This window comes from Nicotiana sylvestris, chromosome 5 (genome assembly GCF_000393655.2).
Source record: "Nicotiana sylvestris chromosome 5, ASM39365v2, whole genome shotgun sequence".
In the NCBI taxonomy this organism is placed as follows: Eukaryota; Viridiplantae; Streptophyta; class Magnoliopsida; order Solanales; family Solanaceae; genus Nicotiana; species Nicotiana sylvestris.
Genome location: NC_091061.1, coordinates 130,198,951 through 130,219,405, shown reverse-complemented (window position 1 = coordinate 130,219,405; position 20,455 = coordinate 130,198,951).

The window sequence follows — 20,455 nt, the reverse complement described above, 5'->3', positions numbered from 1 at the left end:
GGACCTCCAAAATACAATCCGAACACTCCCCTAAGCCCGAAATCACCCTACGGAGCTAACGAAGCCAATGGAATTCCATTTTGAGGCCATCTTCACACTACTCTGACTACGGTTCAAATTCTATAGCTTAAGCTCTCATTTAGAGACTAAGTGTCCCAACACACTCCGAAACTCAAAACCAAACATCCCGACAAATCAAAATAGCATAAACAAACATGGGGAAAGTAGAAAATAGGGGATCGAGGCATTAATTCTTAAAACGACCGGCCAAGTCGTTACAATAATTCTAGGCCTGGTCTTAAAATTTAGTTTAATCATGAAGCAATGAAATAATTTTGAAGAGGATAAGAACATTTGTGGGAAATAAGTACAGATTTGAACATTTTCAGATTATTTAAAGCCCGAACTGTGTAAAACTGGGTAGATAATTTGGGAAGTTAATAGGATGACAAGAATTCGTTAAAGGAGAGTGCATTCCGGATAATTTGAAGCAAGCAACTTTGAGTTCAAGTGCATCTCATGTTACAAGACAAAGTCAAGAAAGTTTTCTCCGAATTGACGGAGGATATCCATTGTGAAGAGGGAATCACCCAATGAGGGTTCTGTACTTGACAAGGCACTAAAAAAAGTGGAAGGCATATCAGTGATATCAATGTCGAAGCTCCAAAAGAAATATTGTGCATGATCTTCCTTTTTCATTCTCAAGTTGCATGTGTTGTACTTGGCATTTCCAGAGATTGGGATGCCCTCTTTCAGCTACCCAAATACTTTATACCATTCAGTACCCCTTTTGAGACTATGCTAATTTTCTTGACCTCCCCTCTTTCGGAATCAAGTCAGAGCCATAAAAAAGAAAAGAAAAAAATTCATGTCCCCATAAGTTGGTTTTAGAAAATTCATTCTAAAAGAAAAGTCAAAAAGAAAAAATAATCTAAAGATAAAATAGAAAAAGACGAAAAGAAAAAGAAAAAAAGAAAAAAGAAAAAAGAAGAATAGAAAAGAAAAGAAAGCAAACTTTTGAACTACGTTCGACCGGATTCTTGTCACCACAAGATACGTAGGCAGCCTTAAGGTGTGGTCATATCAAATAAAATATTTCATAATCCCACGAAGTCGAGAGTGGGTCAGTCTTTGTTAGAAATTCCATCTCAAAAAGAAAAAGGAAAAAAAAGAATCAAATTCCCTTGTTTTAGAAATTGGGGCAAACTTTTTAGAATAGAATCCAAAAGTTATAAATAAATTAACCCTGTTGTTAGTTATTTTGAGCCTTTATGATATCCTTTCTTTCTACCCTGTCCAAAAGCCACATTACAGTCCACAAAAGACCTCCCAGATAATTTTTGAGAGTGCCGAGCTAGACATGCCAGGAGCATATGATATGTCTATTGTGGTTAATGCCTTGTCATCTGCAGAATTAGAGGAAAAAAGAAGAAAACAAAAAATGAGAGAGTCTTATCGGTGAAAACCTTCACAGGAACTATAATGCGATGGTAAGATGAGAGAAAGAACAAAATGAGAGAGGCTTGATGGTGAAAACCCTTCGGGCACTACAAGTCGAATAAGGACCGTGAATCAGATAGGATAATCGGAGCATTAAAGCCCAGTTTCACGACTCAGAGGTACAACAAGAGTTGAACATTAGACTTGCTTGACAGATTAGGCCACTTAATCCAAAGGTGCATGTCATGGTCATTAGAGTTAGTATCCACATCTAATAAGTTTTTACTTTGTAGTTTTCTTGTTAGGAATCATCTCTTTCCATTATCCTTTACTCTATACCTTTTGTCTTATTTACTTCCTCTTTCTGAGTCTGTTTGGTCAGAACAAGTGAGAAATGACTTCAAATTTTGCCACCAGCTTTCCAATTGCACAAAACGGAATCTGGCTAGCATATAAAAGTGGCATACGTCAGGAAAGAACAGTATGCACACTGAGTTGGTAACAATCAATGTGCTTTAGGATTCATGTGAAATACAAAGGTTCAGTATATGTCAATTCATGAACAATGCAATAGATAGAGGGTGTTGGTTTTGAATGGATCAAAGGTATTTTCTGTGATAAGGGTGACAGAGAAAGTGGTTAATCAATAAACAAGCAAGGTCTTTCGAGTTGAAATAAGAATTATCATGGGAAGTGAAGGAGCAAGCGCCCTGAAAGACAAGGCCTCAAATCAACTACCATGTTTGAACTCACAAGTTTTCTTGTTTGAAACAGGGACGAAGTCTATGTCCAAATCAAAGCTTGGAAGCTTGAATTTTTCAAGTGTCGTGCCCATATTTTGTCAGCACAAAGGCTGTTTGAGGAGGTTTTACTTGCTAGGCATTCCCCTAGTTAAGAAGGTTTTAATCTCCTGCAAATTTTCCCTAGTCGAGAAGAACCGTACCTCCTAGGAATTCTCCCTAGTCAAAAGAGTTTTTAGCTTTCCTTAAGTTCTGGACCCTCTTGGATAATGAGATTTAGCGTTAAGTTTTCAGGACCCTCCTGGATAATGGGATTTAGTTTTAAATTTCCAGGACCCTCCTGGATAATGGGATTTAATTTCAAGTTTTCAGGACCCTCCTGGATAATGGGATGTAGTTTTAAGTTTTCAGGACCCTCCTAGAGAATGGGATTTAGTTATAAATTTTTAGGACCCTCCTGGATAATGGGATTTAGTTTTAAATTTTCAGGACCCTCCTGAATAATGGGATTTAGTTTTAAGTTTTCGAGACCCTCCTGGATAATGGGATTTAGTTATAAATTTCATGGACCCTCCTAAATAATGGGATTTAATTTCAAGTTTTCATGACCCTCCTGGATAATGGGATGTAGTTTTAAGTTTTCAGGACTCTCCTGGATAATGGGATATAATTTTAAGTTGTCAGGACTCTCCTGGATAATGGGATATAATTCAAGTTTTCAGGACCCTCCTGGATATTGGGATTTAGCTTTAAGTTTTCAAGACCCTCCTGGATAATGGGTTTTGTTACAAGTTTTCAGGACCCTCCTGAATAATGGAATTTAGTTTTCAGTTTTCAGTACCCTCCTAGATAATGGGATTTAGATTTAAGTTTTCAGGACCCTTCTGGATAAGGGGATGTAGTTTTAAGTTTTCAGGATCCTCCTAGATAATGGGATATAGTTTTAAGTTGTCAGAACCCTCCAGTATAATGGGATTTAGTTTCAAGTTTCCAGGAACCTCCTAGATAATGGGATGTAGTTTTATGTTTTCAGGACCCTCCTGGATAATGGGATGTAGTTTTTAAGTTTTCAAGACCCCCTGGATAATGGGATGTAGTTTTTAAGTTTTCAGGACCCTCCTGGATAATGGGATATAGTTTTAAGTTGTTAGGACCCACCTGGATAATGTGATTTAGTTTCAAGTTTCCAGGAGCCTCCTGGATAATGAGATTTAATTTCAAATTTTTAGGACCCTCTTGGATAATGGGATGTAGTTTAAACTTTTCAGGACCCTCCTAGATAATAGATTTAGGTTTAAGTTTTCAGGACCCTCCTATATAATTGGATGTAGTTTGAAGTTTTCAAGACCTTACTGGATAATGAGACATAGTTTTAAGTTGTCAAGACCCTCCTGGATAATGGGATTTTGTTTCAAGTTTTCCGAATCCTTCTGGATAATGGGATGTAGTTTTAAGTTTTTAAGACCCTCTTGGATAATGGGATGTAGTTTTATTTTTTCAGGACCCTTCTGGATAATGGGATTTAGATTTAAGTTTTCAGGACCCTCCTGGATAATGGAATTTAGGTTTAAGATTTCAGGACCCTCCTAGATAATGAGATTTAGTTTAATGTTTTCAGGACCCTCCTGGATAATGGGATTTAGTTTTAAATTTCCAGGACCCTCCTGGATAATGGGATTTAATTTCAAGTTTTCAGGACCCTCTTGGATAATGGGATTTAGTTTTAAGTTTTCCGGACCCTCCTAGATAATGGGAATTAGTTATAAATTTTCAGGTCCTTCCTGGATAATGGGATTTAGTTTTAAATTTTTAGGACCCTCCTGGATAATGGGATTTAGTTTTAAGTTTTTGAGACCCTCCTCGATAATGGGATTTAGTTATAAATTTAAAGTACCCTCCTAGATAATGGGATTTAGTTATAAATTTAAAGTACCCTCCTAGATAATGGGATTTAATTTCAAGTTTTCAGGACCCTCCTGGATAATGAGATGTGGTTTTAAGTTTTCAGGACCCTCCTGGATAATGGGATTTAATTTGAAGTTGTCAGAACTCTCCTGGATAATGGGATATAATTCAAGTTTTCAGGGCCCTCCTGAATATTGGGATTTAGCTTTAAGTTTTCAGGACCCTCCTGGATAATGAGATTTAGTTACAAGTTTTCAGGACCCTCCTGAATAATGGGAATTAGTTTTAAGTTTTCAGTACCCTCCTAGATAATATGATTTAGATTTAAGTTTTCAGGACACTCCTGGATAACGGGATGTAGTTTTAAGTTTTGAGGACCCTCCTGGATAATGGGATAAAGTTTTAAGTTGTCATAACCATCCTGGAAAATGGGATTTAGTTTCACGTTTCCAGGACCTCCTGGATAATGGGATTTAATTTCAAGTTTTTAGGACCCTCCTAGATAATGGGATGTAGTTTTGTGTTTTCAGGACCCTCCAAGATAATGGGATGTATTTTTATGTTTTTAGGATCCTCCTGGATAATGGGATTTAGTTTTAAGTTTTCAGGACCCTCCTGGATAATGAGATGTAGCTTTTAAGTTTTTAGGACCCTCCTGGATAATGGGATATAGGTTTAAGTTGTTAGGACCCTCCTGGATAATGGGATTTAGTTTCAAAATTCCAGGACCCTCCTGGATAATGGGATTTAATTTTAAGTTTTCAGGACCCTCTTGGATAATGGGATGTAGTTTTAAGTTTTTCAGACCCTACTGGATAATGGGATATAGTTTTAAGTTGTCAGGACTCTCCTGGATAATGGGATTTAGTTTCAAGTTTTCAGGACCCTCCAGAATAATGGGATTTAATTTTAAGTTTTCAGGACTCTCCTAGATAATGGGATGTAGTTTTGTGTTTTCTAGACCCTCCTAGATAATGGGATGTAGTTTTATGTTTTCAGAATCCTCCTGGATAATAGGATTTAGTTTTAAGTTTTCAGGACCCTCCTGGATAATGGGATATAGTTTTAAGTTGTTAGGACCCTCCTGGATAATGGGATTTAGTTTCAAGTTTCCAAGACCCTCCTGGCTAATGGGATTTAATTTTATGTTTTCAGGACCCTCATGGATAATGGGATGTAGTTTTATGTTTTCCGGACCCTACTAGATAGTGGGATATAGTTTTAAGTTGTCAGGACCCTCCTGGATAATGGGATTTAGTTTAAAGTTTTCAGGACCCTCCTGAATAATGGAATTTAGTTTTAAGTTTTCAGGACTCTCCTGGATACTGGGATTTAGCTTTAAGTTTGCAGGACCCTCCTGGATAATGGGATTTAGTTTTAAGTTATCAAGACCCTCCTGGATAATGGGATGTAGTTTTAAGTTTTCAGAATCCTTCTGGATAATGGGATTTAGGTTAAAGTTTTCAGGACCCTCCTAGATAATGGAATTTAGGTTTAAATTTTCAGGACCCTCGTGGATAATGGGATTTAGTTTTATGTTTTCAGGACCCTCTTGGATAATATGATTTAGTTTTAAATTTCCAGGACCCTCAACGATAATGGGATTTAATTTAATGTTTTAAGGACCCTCCTGGATAATGGGATGCAGTTTAAATTTTCAGGACCCTCCTGGATAATGGGATTTAGTTTTAAATTTCCAGGACCCTCCTGGATAATGGGATTTAATTTCAAGTTTCCAGGACCCTCTTTGATAATGGGATGTAGTTTAAACTTTTCAGGACCCTCTTGGATAAAAGATTTAGGTTTAAGTTTTCAGAACCCTCCTAGATAATGGGATGTAGTTTAAAGCTATCAGGACCCTACTGGATAATGGGATATAGTTTTAAGTTGTCAGAACCCTCCTGGATAATGGGATTTAGTTTCAAGTTTTTAGGACCCTACTGGATAATGGGATTTAATTTCTAGTTTCAGGACCCTCCTAGATAATGGGATATAATTTTGTGTTTTCAGGACCCTCCAAGATAATGCGATGTAGTTTTATGTTTTCAGGATCCTCCTGGATAATGGTATTTAGTTTTAAGCTTTCAGGACCCTCCTAGATAATGAGATGTAGTTTTTAAGTTTTCAGGACCCTCCTGGATAATGGGATATAGTTTTAAGTTGTTAGGACCCTCCTAGATAATGTGATTTAGTTTCAAGTTTCCAGGACCCTCCTGGATAATGGATTTAGTTTTATGTTTTCAGGACCCTCTGGATAATGGGATTTAGTTTTAAATTTCCAGGACCCTCCTGGATAATGGGATTTAATTTCAAGTTTTCAGGACCCTCCTAGATAATAGGATTTAGTTTTATGTTTTCCGAACCCTACTGGATAATGGGATATAGTTTTAAGTTATTAGGACCCTCCTGGATAATGGGATTTAGTTTCAAGTTTTCAGGACCCTCCTGAATAATGGAATTTAGTTTTAAGTTTTCAGGACCCTCCTGGATACTGGGATTTAATTTCAAGTTTTCAGGATCCTCCTTGATAATGGGATGTAGTTTTAAGTTTTCAAGACCCTCCTGGATAATGGGATATAGTTTTAAGTTTTTAGAATCCTTCCGGATAATGGGATTCAGATTAAAGTTTTCAGGAACCTCCTGCATAATGGAATTTAGATTTAAATTTTCAGGACCCTCCTGGATAATGGGATTTAGTTTTATGTTTTCAGGACCCTCCTGGATAATGGGATTTAGTTTTAAATTTCTAGGACCCTCATGGATAATGGGATTTAATTTCATGTTTTCAGGACCCTCCTGGATAATGGGATGTAGTTTTAAGTTTTCAGGACCCTCCTGGATAATGGGATTTAGTTTTAAATTTCCAGGACTCTCCTAGATAATGGGATTTAATTTCATGTTTTTAGGACATTCCTGTATAATAGGATGTAGTTTTAAGATTTCATGACCCTCCTGGATAATGAGATTTAGCATTATGTTTTCAGGAACCTCCTGGATAATGGAAATTAGTTTTAAGTTTTCAGGACCCTCCTGGATAATGGCATTTATTTTAAGTTTTGAGGACCCTCCTGTATAATGGGATTTAGTTTTATATTTACAGGACCCTCCTGGATAATGGGATGTAGTTTTATGTTTTCAGGACCCTCCTGGATAATGGGATATAGTATTAACTTTTCAGGACCCTCATGGATAATGGCATTTCGTTTCAAGTTTTCAGGACCCTCCTGAATAATGGAATTTAATTTTAAGTTTTCAGCACCCTCTTGGATAATGGGATTTAGTTTTAAGTTTTCAGGACCCTCCTGGATAATGGGATGCAGTTTTATGTTTTCAGGACCCTCCTAGATAATGAGATTTAGCTTTAAGTTTGCAGGACCCTCCTGGATAATGGGATTTAGTTTAAGTGTTCAGGACCCTCCTGGATAATGAGATTTAACATTATGTTTTCAGGAACCTCCTGGATAATAGAAATTAGTTTTAAGTTTTCAGGACCCTCCTGGATAATGACATTTATTTTAAGTTTTGAGGACCCTCCTGGATAATGGGATTTAGTTTTATATTTACAGGACCCTCCTGGATAATGGGATGTAGTTTTAAGTTTTCAGGACCCTCCTGGATAATGGGATATAGTTTTAAGTTGTCAGGACCCTCATGGATAATGGGATTTAGTTTCAAGTTTTCAGGACCCTCCTGAATAATGGAATTTAGTTTTAAGTTTTCAGGAACCTTCTGGATACTGGGATTTAATTTCAAGTTTTCTGGATCCTCCTGGATAATGGGATGTAGTTTTAAGTTTTCAGGACCCTCTTGGATAATGGGATATAGTTTTAAGTTTTCAGGACCCTCCTGTATAATGTGATTTAATTTCAAGTTTTCAGGATCCTCCTGGATAATAGGATGTAGTTTTAAGTTTTCAAGACCCTCCAGGATAATGGGATGTAGTTTTATGTTATTAGGACCCTCCTAGATAATGAGATTAAGTTTAATGTTTTCAGGACCCTCCTGGATAATAGGATTTAGTTTTAAATTTCCAGGACCCTCATGGATAATGAGATTTAATTTCAAGTTTTCAGGACCCTCTTGGATAATGGAATGTAGTTTTAAGTTTTTAGGCCCCTCCTGGATAATGAGATTTAGTTTTAAATTTCTAGGACAACCGTAGATAATGGGATTTAATTTCAAGTTTTCAGGACCTTCCTGGATAATGAGATGTAGTTTTAAGATTTCATGACCCTCCTGGATAATGGGATATAGTTTTATGTTTTCAGGTCCCTCATGGATAATGGGATATAATTTCTAGTTGTCAGGACCCTCCGGGATAATGAGATTTAATTTTATATTTTCAGGACCCTCCTCGATATTGCGATTTAGCTTTAAGTTTTCAGGACCCTCCTGGATAATGGGATGTAGTTTTAAGTTTTCAAGACCCTCCTGGATAATGGGATTTAGTTTTAACTTGTCAGGACCCTCTTGGAAAATGGGATTTAATTTCAAGTTTTCAGGACCCTGCTGAATAATGGGATTTAATTTTATGATTTTAGCACTCTCCTGGATAATAGGATTTAGTTTTAAGTTTTCAGGACCCTCCTGGATAATTGGATGTAGTTTTAAGTTTTCAAGACCCTCCTGTATAATCGGATTTAGCTTTAAGTTTGCAGGACCCTCCTGGATAATGGGATTTAGTTTAAGTGTTCAGGACCCTCCTGGATAATGGGATTTAGCTTTATGTTTTCAGGACCCTCCTTGATAATGGAATTTAGTTTTAAGTTTTCAGGACCCTCCTAGATAATGGAATTTAGTTTTTAGTTTTCAGGACCCTCTTGGATAATGAGATTTAGTTTTAAATTTTCAGGACCCGTCTGGATAATGGGATGTAGTTTTAAGTTTTCAGGACCCTCCTGGATAATGGGATATAGTTTTAAGTTATCAGGGCCCTCCTGGATAATGGGGAATAATTTTAAGTTGTGAGGACCCTCCTGGATAATAGGATTTAGTTTCAATTTTCAAGACCTTCATGAATAATGGGATTTGGTTTTAAGTTTTTAGGACCCTCCTGGATAATGTGATTTAGTTTTATGTTTTCAGGACCCTCCTGGATAATGGGATGTGGTTTTAAGTTTGCAAGACCCTCCTAAATAATGGGATATAGTTTTAAGTTTTCAGGACCCTCCTGGATAATGGGATATAGTTTTAAGTTGCTAGGACCCTCCTGGATAATGGGATTCAGTTTCAAGTTTTCAGGACCCTCCTGGATAATGGGATTTAATTTTAAGATTTCAGTGTCTTCCTGGATAATAGGATTTAATCTCAAGTTTTCTGGACCCTCCTGGATAATGGGATGTTGTTTTAAGTTTTTAGGACCTCCTGGATAATGGGATATAGTTTTAAGTTGTTAGGACCCTCATAGATAATGGGATACCGTTTTAAGTTATCAGACCCTCCTGGATAATGGGATCAGGCGTCCACCTGGAGAACAAGGGAATTCATTTCAAGTTTAAGTTGCAGGCACCCACCTGGAGAACAAGGGAATTCATTTCTAGTTTTAAGTCATTAGTAGGCGCCCCGCCTGGAGAATGAGAGAAGTCATTTCAGAATTCAATTTAGATTCCATTTAAGTTTCATGTCAGTGGCAGTAGCCCACCTAGAAAATGACAGAATTTATTTCAAGTTTCCAGTCAGTAGTAGGCACCCGCCTAGAGAATAGGGGAAGTCATTTTAGAATACATTTCAAGTTCCAAATTAGAGGTAGCACGAGTTGCCTGAAGAATAAGGTTTTTACCTTGAGGCGCGGAGGTTTAAATGACCAAAGAAGAAGTCTTAATCCAAGGAAAAAAAAAAAAAAATAGGGAAGTGAATCCAAATGCAGAAGCAGAGGAAAGATGTGAGCTGCTCAAAACATGGCTGAAGTCACGAGCATTGCATGTCCGGTCTTGATCCGAAGAAGCCGTGGAAGAATGAACTAACACCTGCGGCTAGCAAACATCAAGATTCAGATCAGAGTCCGCATGAAGAACCAACCAAGACTCAAGATCAAGCTTCAGAAAGCTCATAGATAGGAATCTTGTAACTCGTAGCTGATAGGCTTAGTTAGTCTTTTTAATCTTGATTTTTGATGTAATAATAGGACCGCGAACCGGAACCTCGACGGAACGACACCTCAATCGGCTCTCCACCTCGGTATACTCCATCACTGTTCCTACTTCTGAACTACACGTGGCTTGATTCCTTTATAGCCAAGGATATGTAAGCAACTCAGATACTAGGACGCGTTCACATTCTCCTTTCTTTTAGCTTTTGGTCTCTCTAAATAAGGGTCGGGTCAAAAAACTTATCTCGTCGTTCTTTATCTGAAAATACTTCGTATTTCCAGTCAAAGAGGAGCAGTTGTAGACATGTAATTTTTGACCCTCTCCAAGATTTTACACATTTGTAGCGTAAATATTTAGTTTAGGCTTAATATCGTTATTTTAAATAGTTTTGACTCTTTTACATTATTTTATCACAAAAAATAGTTTCACTAATGTTTTGTAATCGTTATTTTACTAGAGTTTTTACTTTTACACAATCTTGAAAAATACCAAAAACAGTTTCCATTTAGGTTTATCTTTAATAGTTTATATACCTTCCATAAAATTTAAAAAAATACAAAAATAGTTTCACTTTTAATCTTTAATTTTACTTTAATTAATTAGGAATGATTTCATAATTTTGTAATTATTATTTTAGGAATTAATATTTTAGACTTGTAGAGTTAAAAGGCCACTTTTTAAAGGTGAATTTGGCCAAAATTTGGCCCAATTCGGATCTAGCTCATAATTCTCAAGCCCATAATTTTAGCCCAATACACTTAAACCCAAAAATAACCATATACCCTAAAGGTTTAGACCTAATTCCTAGACTGAAGAGGGATAACCGTTCTCCTTCAGAAAAGAGAAAGAAACGGCTCCTTGAGAGCGTCGAACAGACAACAGGGAGCTTCTTCTTCACTCCCATCATCTCTCTCACTCACACGCCCGAGAACCAGTGCCAGTAGTGACCGAATCTCCATCTCCCTAACACCAAAAACAAGTCGTCCACCTCCACCAGCTGCTAGAACAGCAGCGCTAGACACAACCAACAACCCCTCATCATCTTCTTCACTGAAAACACCCTAGACCTAAGAGCACACACAGAGCTGGCCAAATCTCGACCATTCTCCAGCACCCTTCGCTGCTCCTTCACCACCAAAAATGGCCGAAAACCGGAAACCACTCACACACGAACAGCAAGAGGAACAGAGGGCACGGACAGAAAAATCGAAGGGGTTTTTGGACATAAATTAGGAAGAAATTGGGGAAAGTTTTGAAGAGTTCATAAAAATCTTTGCAATTTTAGTTCCTTTTGATGTCATTTCTCCTCTCAAATCCGAAAAGAACATACACTCTAGTTTCTGATTTTGATCGTCTCTTATGGAATTTGATGGAGTCGAGTGGGGTTCGATTTGATTATTGCCCGTCGATTGTTGTCTCCGAGGTTTTGTTCGTAGTTCTGGATTCAATTATTGATTGTTTCATTCAGTAGATATGGAGCTTGTTGTTTGATTTCCTTGCTTGTATCACATCCGGACAGAAGTTTTAATTGAAATCCTCTTAAAGGTTCATTCTCTTTCCCTTTATTTCTGTTTTGGTGTTGAACTTCATATGATAAGAGCCAAGGTTCAATCGATTGGTTCGGTTTAATTGGGGAAAGACGATTAGGCTTGAGTGTTAATAGAGGCAGATGTTTTTCGGCTTCGAATAGAGCTAAACTTTGTGTGAATTTCCTTTCATTACATGTGCCTTGTTTTACTTTAGTATTTGAACGTCTATATGAAATCTTTTCAACTCCAATATGGTTGATCGAGGCTCGATTTGATTGTGTGATTATGTGAGTTGGTGAGGCATGTTAGATTACTGTTAGAAGTAGTTTGACTAGTTCCCTGTCAAGTGCAAAGTCTCCATGTTCGTGTTAGTTGATTTGTAATGGCTTAGCGAAATTTGCATACATCATAGATTTGAATGAAATCAAATATATATTGCCTTGCTATAATAGTTTTGCCCTCTTCCTCTATGTTTGTTGAGAAATACACTTAGTTAAGACACTTGTAAGTCTGTTCCTAGCTGCTAGAATTTGAAGATTTTATTCATGACTGTTGGTTTAGTCTCGAACACACTGGTTCAAGCATGAAAGGCTGAAAACATTGTTTGGGATTCTTAATCTATTGGTGATCGATCATCTTTGGCTAAGTTTGAATGAAATTGAAATCTTCACTGTTGAGTTAAGGTTGGTAAAAGATAGGAAAATTTGTATTTTCTTCCTGTTTGTTAGTGACAACATTAGTTAATTCCTTTTCAAGTTAATCCTTGCCTATTCAAATTTAAAAGATCTTTTTGTCATTTTCTTTAGTTGTAGATTATTGGTATTTGTTGGGATTGGTTCTTTAACATTCTTGGTCTCTTCTCTCTTTAGCTAGATGAGTAAGTGTTATAGAAATGTCTATGTTTGCGCTCAGGCTTCATGTTTCAAATTGTAAGGCCAAGGTTGCAGAATGTGGTGCATTCGTAGTCTTCTCAGTTATTTCCAAAATTGTGTTCTAGCTCATTTTATTTAAGAAAGCTTTGGTTTGCTCTTGGTCAAATTTTGACATTTTCAATCCTCGTGTGCACTGGGAATCATGTTTGCTGCTGAACACGTGAGAGTGAGGGGCGAGTTAGGTAGAATTTAGAAAGCTTTTGTCATATTGGAATCTGCCGTTTATTTTTTATTGTGCGTGTCCTTCTTTAGCTTATATGTTCTAGATGCCTATTTTCTTTGGTTGGATAATATTTGTCTGGATGGTTTTTGAACTGTGGGATCCATTAGGATCTAACTTACTTACATGCTTTAGGATTGGATTCGGTCTAAATACATGAAATGAGAAATTAAAGGGAATGGAGCATGAAATGAGTTTTTATTTATTTATTTTAGTTTTGCTTACTTTTCTTACTTACTCGCTAGTATGCTTTAGGCGCGATTAATAAATAAATCGTGACTATGGGTACGGTTCCCGTGGCATAGTCATGATATATAATCCTAATTCGAGTGTGCGTTTCACGTGACTCGACTTTAATTTCTTCAAACATTAATAAAATACACGTGTTGTAGATTGTGGGTACGGTTCCCGATGCAATTCGCAACATGTACAAAAACAAACAAGTGTACGACAATCGTAACTTGTTCTAGAAATAACTCCATAAATAACTAAAAGCGGTCTAAGGTTAAAAATGAACAATAGGTTTAAAATATGTAATTTATCAGATAATTACGCCAATAATGATAGTTGAGCGATCATGCTAAAACTACGGAACCCGGGAATGCCTAACACCTTCTCCCGTATTAACAAAATTCCTTACCCGGATTTCTATGTTTTGTGAACTGTAAAATAGAGTCAAACTTCCTCGATTCGGGATTTTAAAACGCTAACTTGGGAACCATAAATTATCCCAAGTGGAGACTCTGATTAAATAAATAATCTCATTTCTGTTATTGTCACTTTAATTAGAAAAACTACCTTGTACCCTTTCAGGGTAGAAAAAGGAGGTGTGACACATGTCATTGCAGAGTATATTTAGGGGTTTGTCTTGGATGCCAATATTCCATGGCACACTGTCGAGCACGTCTTAATGCTAATTAATGTTGCAGAATAATGGCATTGGATAATGGTTGTGATGTCCTTCAAGAATAGGTGTATTTATGTGTATGACTCTATGTGTGGTAGAGCTGCTCATCAAGCCAAAGTTCATAAGACCATGGCCGAGTATTTTGTGTTGCTGCCTCATTTTTTCGTGCACACGCATTTCTATTTAAACAAAAAAGATATCAATTGGCGCACTGATATTTACAAATCAAAGGACTTGATTACCCTTTTTGATGTAAAACTAGTTGAAGGACTGCCTCAACAAGTTGAAGCGCATGAATTTTTTTTCAACACAGTCTATTTTGTTTTTAGATTCTACGCACTCAACCACTCGGTACTGCATATGGCCATCTGGCCCAGGGAAATCCATCCTGGAACATACTCATCGTTGAGTACACGTCACTCGGTACCGAGGTAAAGGGTAATCACACCCTGTGGAGAAATCTATTTCCAGATATCAATACTTGGACAAATCCATGTCCAGGGAAATGCATCCCTCAAAATATCAACTGCGCTCAATTGGGGTGTGTTACAAACTCCGGGGGTGCTACAGCCCAAGCGTTATCATAATCATCAACATAATCGTTGCGGCGTGCAGCCCAATCCCATAATCGTTACTCATACTCAGGCTCTCGGCCTCACTCAGTCATCACTCTGTGGTTCGCGAACTCCTACCACGGCCGCACTCCCAATGATCCGAGACCGTCAACTTTCAGAACACCAGATATCAGGTATTTCCAACTTTCAAAGCCAAATAGTGATCCGATAACCACCCGAAACTCACCTGAGGCCCTCGGTACCTCAACCGAACATACCAACACATCCCATAACATCATTCAAACTTAGTTGAACCCTCGAATCACTTGAAACAATGTCAAAACACCAAATCACACTCGAATACAAGCCTAGGGACTTCTAAGACTCCAAATTCCACAAACAATGTCGAAACTTCTCAAACCGCGTCCGAATGACCTCAAATTTTGCCCATAAGTCACAAATATCACTACAAAGATACTCCAACTCTCAGAATTCCATTCGAGGTCATCTACACATAAGTCAATATCCGGTTGACTTTTTCCAACTTAAGCTTCTAAATAGGAGGCTAAGTGCCGATTCCAGTTCAAAACCACTCTGGATCCGAATCAACCAACATGATACGATAAAACACAGCTGAAGAATACAGAAGAAAGTAGAAACGGGGAAAATAGAGTTGTAACTCGTGAAACGACCAGTCGGGTCGTTACATCCTCCCCCTCTTAACCAAACGTTCGTCCTCAAACGAGTCTAGAAACATACTTGAAGCCTCAAATAGGTGTGGATATCTACTCTACATCTCCCGCTAGGTCTCACAAGTAGCCTCCACCACGGGCCGACTTCTCCACTGCACTTTCACTAAAGTTATATCCTTTGATCTCAACTTGCGAACTTGCCGCTCCAAAATAGCCACTGGCTCCACATCATAAGTCAAATCACCGTCTAACTGAACCGTGCTGAAATCCAAAACAAGAGACAGATCGTCGATATACTTCCGAAGTATAGAAACCTGAAATACCATATGTACCCTCAACAAGCTAGATGGCAAAGCAAGCTCATAAGCCACCTCCCCAATCATCCGAAGCACCTCAAAAGGCCCAATGAACCGAGGGCTCAAATTTCTCCTCTTCCCAAATCTCATAACACCCTTCATGGGTGAAACCTTCAATAGAACCTTCTTCCTAATCATATAAGACACATCTCGAACCTTTCTGTCAGCATAACTCTTTTGTCTTGACTGCGCTGTACGAAGCCGCTCCTGAATCACTTTCACCTTGTCAAAAGCATCCTAGACTAAGTCTGTACCCAAAAGTCTAGCCTCGCCCGGCTCAAACCAACCCACTGGAGATCTACACCGCCTCCTATACAAATCCTTATACGGAGCCATCTGAATACTTGACTAATAAGTATTATTGTAAGCAAACTCCACAAGCGGTAGAAACAGGTCCCATGAACCACCAATATCAATAACACATGCACGTAACATATCCTCCAATATCTGAATAGTGCGCTCGGACTGTCCGTCCGTCTGAGGGTGAAAAGCTATGCTCAACTCAACCTGAGTACCCAACTCTTGCTGCACGACCATCCTAAATTGTGATGTAAACGGAGTACCTCTATCTGAAATGATAGACACTGGAACACCATGCAGGCGAACAATCTCTCAGATATAAATCTCAGCCAGCCGCTCTGAAAAATAGGTAGTACACATAGGGATGAAGTGCGCGGACTTGGTCAGCCGATCTGCAATCACCCAAATAGCATCGAACTTTCTCAAAGTCCGTGGAAGTCCAACTACGAAATCTATGGTGATCTGCTCCCACTTCCACTTTGGAATCTCTATCTGCTGAAGCAAGCCACCTGGTCTCTGATGCTCATATTTCACCTGCTGACAATTGAGACACCGAGCTACAAACCCAACTACATCCTTCTTCATCCTCCTCCACCAGTAGTGCTGTCTCAAATCCTAATACATCTTTGCGGCACCCCAATGGATGGAATACTGCAAGCTATAGGCCTCCTCTAGAATCAACTCCCGAAGCCCATCTACATTGGGAACACATTTATTGCCCTGCATCATCAATACCCTGTCATCACCAATAGTCACATCTCTGGCATCGCCGCGCTGAACTTTGTCCTTGAGGACCAACAAATGAGAATCATCATACTGGTGCTCTCTAATACGATCAAACAATGAAGGCCGAGAAACCACACAAGCTAGGATCCGACTAGGCTCTGAAATATCCAACCTCACCAACCGATTGGGCAAAGCCTAAACATCAACCGCAAAAGGTCTCTCACCAACAGGAATGAATGCAAGACTACCCATACTCACTGTTTTCCTACTCAAGGCATCGGCCACCACATTGGCTTTCCCTGGATGATATAGAATAGTAATATCATAGTCTTTTAGCAGCTCCAACCATTTCCGCTACCTCAAATTGAGATCCTTCTGTTTGAACAAGTGCTGGAGGCTATGATGATCAGTAAACACCTCGCAAGACACACCATAGAGATAATGCATCCAAATCTTCAACGTGTGAACAATGGCAGTCAACTCCAAATCATGAACAGGGTAGTTCTTCTCATGGGGCTTCAACTAACGAGAATCATAGGCAATCACTCTACCCTCTTGCATCAACACACATCCGATGCAGACCAGAGAAGAATCACAATACACTGCATAAGAACCTAAAGTTGACGGCAGAACTAATACTAGAGTTGTAGTCAAGGCGGTCTTGAGCTTCTGAAAGCTCGCCTCACACTCATCTGACCACCTAAAAGGAGAACCTTTTGGGTCAATTTAGTCAAGGGTGATGCAATAGATGAAAATCCCTGAACGAACTGACGGTAATAACCCGCCAAACCTAGAACGCTCCAAATCTCTATGGCTGAGGACGGTCTGGGCCAACTCTAGACCGCCTCTATCTTCTTCGGATCAACCTGAATATCCTCACTGGACACCACGTGCCCTAAGAATGCAACTAAACTAAGCCAAAACTCACACTTGGAGAAATTTGCATAAAGCTTCTCCTCCCTCAACTGATGCAATACAACTCTCAAATGCTCAGTGTGCTCCTCCTGACTATGCGAGTACACCAGAATATCATCAATGAATATGATAACAAACGACTCGAGATAAGGCTGAAACACGATGTTCATCAAATACATGAACGTTGCTAGCGCATTGGTCAGCCCAAAAGACATAACAAGAAAATCATAATGACCGTATCGGGTCCTGAAAGCAGTCTTAAGAATGTCCAAGTTCCTGATTTTCAATAGGTGATACCCTGACCTGAGATCAATCTTGAAGAACACCCTCGCTCCCTGAAGCTGGTCGAATAAATCATCAATACGAGGCAAAGGATACTTGTTCTTGATTGTGACTTTGTTCAACTACCTGTAATCAATGCACATCCTCATTGTGCCATCCTTCTTCTTCACAAATAGAACAGGCGCACCCCAAGGTGACACACTCCGCCGAATAAACCCCTTATCAAGGAGTTCCTGAAGTTGCTCCTTCAATTACTTTAACTCCGTCGATGCCATACGATACGGTGGAATAGAAATGGGCTGCGTGTCCAGCACCAAATTAATACCGAAGTTAATATCCCTGTCCGGTGGTATGCCCGGCAGGTCTGCAGAAAATACATCCGGGAAATCTCTCACCACCGAAACCGAATCAGTACTAGGGGTTTCTACACTACCATTCCTCACAAAGGACAAATAAGAAAGATATCCCTTCCCAACCATCTGTTGGGCCGTCAAGTATGAAATCACTCTACTAGGAACATAATCCAATGAACCTCGCCACTCAATCTGTGGCACCCCCGGCATAGCCAACGTCACCGTCTTAGTGTGATGATCCAGAATAGCATGGCAGAGAGATAACCAAACCATGCCCAGTATTACATCAAAATCAACCTTGCTAAGCAGCAGCAGGTCTACTAGGGTCTCCAAACCCCCAATGGTCACCACACAAGACTGATATACGCGGTCTACAACAATAGTATCGCCCACGGGAGTGGATACACGAACAGATGAAAAAAGAGACTCGCGGGGCGTATCCAGATAATGAGCAAAATATGATGACACATATGAAAAAGTGGAGCCAGGATGAAATAATGCAGAGGCATCCCTATGGCAAACTGAGATAATACTTGTGACCACAGCATCTGAAGCAATAACATCGGGTCTGGCAGGGAGTGCATAGAAACGGGCCTGACTGCCACCTAATAGGCCTCCCCCTCTAGGGCGACCCCTAACTGACTGACCTCTAACCCGAGCTGGCTGAGCGGGTGGAAAAGTAACTGGTGCTGAAGCCGAAGGCAGACTCCTCTGCTGGGATGAACCCGTAAGGCGGGGACAGAACCTCTTGATATGACCCAAATCTCCACACCCAAAGCAACCTCTACCGGCCATTGGCAATGGGGACTAAAGGGAGCCCCGAGCACCGAAATATCCACTAGAAGAACCAAGCACAGATGAACCCTGAACTGATGGTGCATGAGTCAAACTCTGAGCTGGAAGGGCACTGAGAGATGAGTGGCCTTGGCGTGAACTGTGAGTGTAGACATGTAATTTTTTACCCTCCCCAAGATTTTACACATTTTGGCATTTAAATATTTAGTTTAGGTCTAATATAGTTATTTCAACTAGCTTTGACTCTTTTACTTTATTTTATCATAAAAATGAAAATTACAAAATAATTTCATTAATGTTTTGTAGTCATACTATTTTACTAGATTTTTATTTTTATATATCTTGAAAAAATACTAAAATAGTCTCACAACATAATATTGTTCATTTTAATTAATTAAGATTAGTTTTATATTTTATATTATAAATTGTATATAATTTTAGAAGGAAGAGTTAGTTTTGGGATGGTTTATCCCATTTTAATGAATTTTGAAGTCCATTTTTAGTCTTTAGCCCAATTTTAAGGCCCAATAAGACCAAGCTCATACTCCCTTAACCTAAAAAAACCTTTCTTCTTAACCCTGGACCTAGACACAACCTAGAAGACCTACCCAAAAAATCAGACCAGCCGCAGAACACACGCCCCCCCCCAAACTTCATCTTCTTCACACCCCTCCATGTTTAAAAAAATGGTGGAACCCTAATCTTCTCCACACCTGGAGCCGTTGCATCTTCAACCTTGAACACTAAAAAACCTAAACTCCTAAGCCGACCCCCCATCAGCGCCCTCTCTCTCTCACAAAAACCCGCTGGAAATCCGTACCCTCACCACCACAACTCGCCGGAGAAAGATGAGCTCACACAAACCAGCAACCTTCTTCATCATCCCTCACTGCCTGAAACCTGCCGGAACTTCATAACCATCTCCAGACCTCCACAATATAGCACCCAAAGCAGCCGCCTGACCACCATAACACCACTAGCGTCCGGCCTTTTCCGCCAGCAGCACCCACTAACGACCACCCTCCAGTCGCTATACACATATGACCCACCTCTAACCAAACCAGCCGCCCACCTAGCCCTATCTCCCAACAGCTACAGCCGAAGATCCTCAAGCTAAAAGACGGCAAAAATTCAACAAGCTGAAGAACTCATAGTATCAATCTCTTTTTTCTCAAAAATTGAAAACATACCCAAATATAATAGGGAGATAGAAATGGACAGAAGACAGGGGGAAATCAAGGATGAATTTTGGTTAAAATATGGGTTTGAATCCGAGCTCGGTTGAGTTCCGTCCAGTTTTCAACTTTCCGGTGCTAATTCGAGTTCCATCCGCGGTTTGTCACATTTTTGAGTCCAAAATAGTGAAACAATCAATTTTTCAGCTATATTGAGGTTCAACTCTTTCATCATCTATTTGTTTTATTCAAGCTTAATGTTAATTATTTGTTTGGTGATATGATCCCGTTGTTTCTGTAATTGTTCTCCATGGTTTTGAATTTGCTTGCTCGTTTATCTGCTCGTGTTTAATCGAATTAGTTATAGATGGATATGATTTTGTCACAGTATAGAAATTGGGTTGCTATTCATCAACTGAACTATGTCAAATTAGATTAAAAGGGCTCGGGTGCTAATGTGTATGAAATTGAGCTTTTAATTGTCTATTGGTTTGTTACTTGCCTATATTCGTTAGGAACATGGTTAGGTCGTCATCACCCGGGTA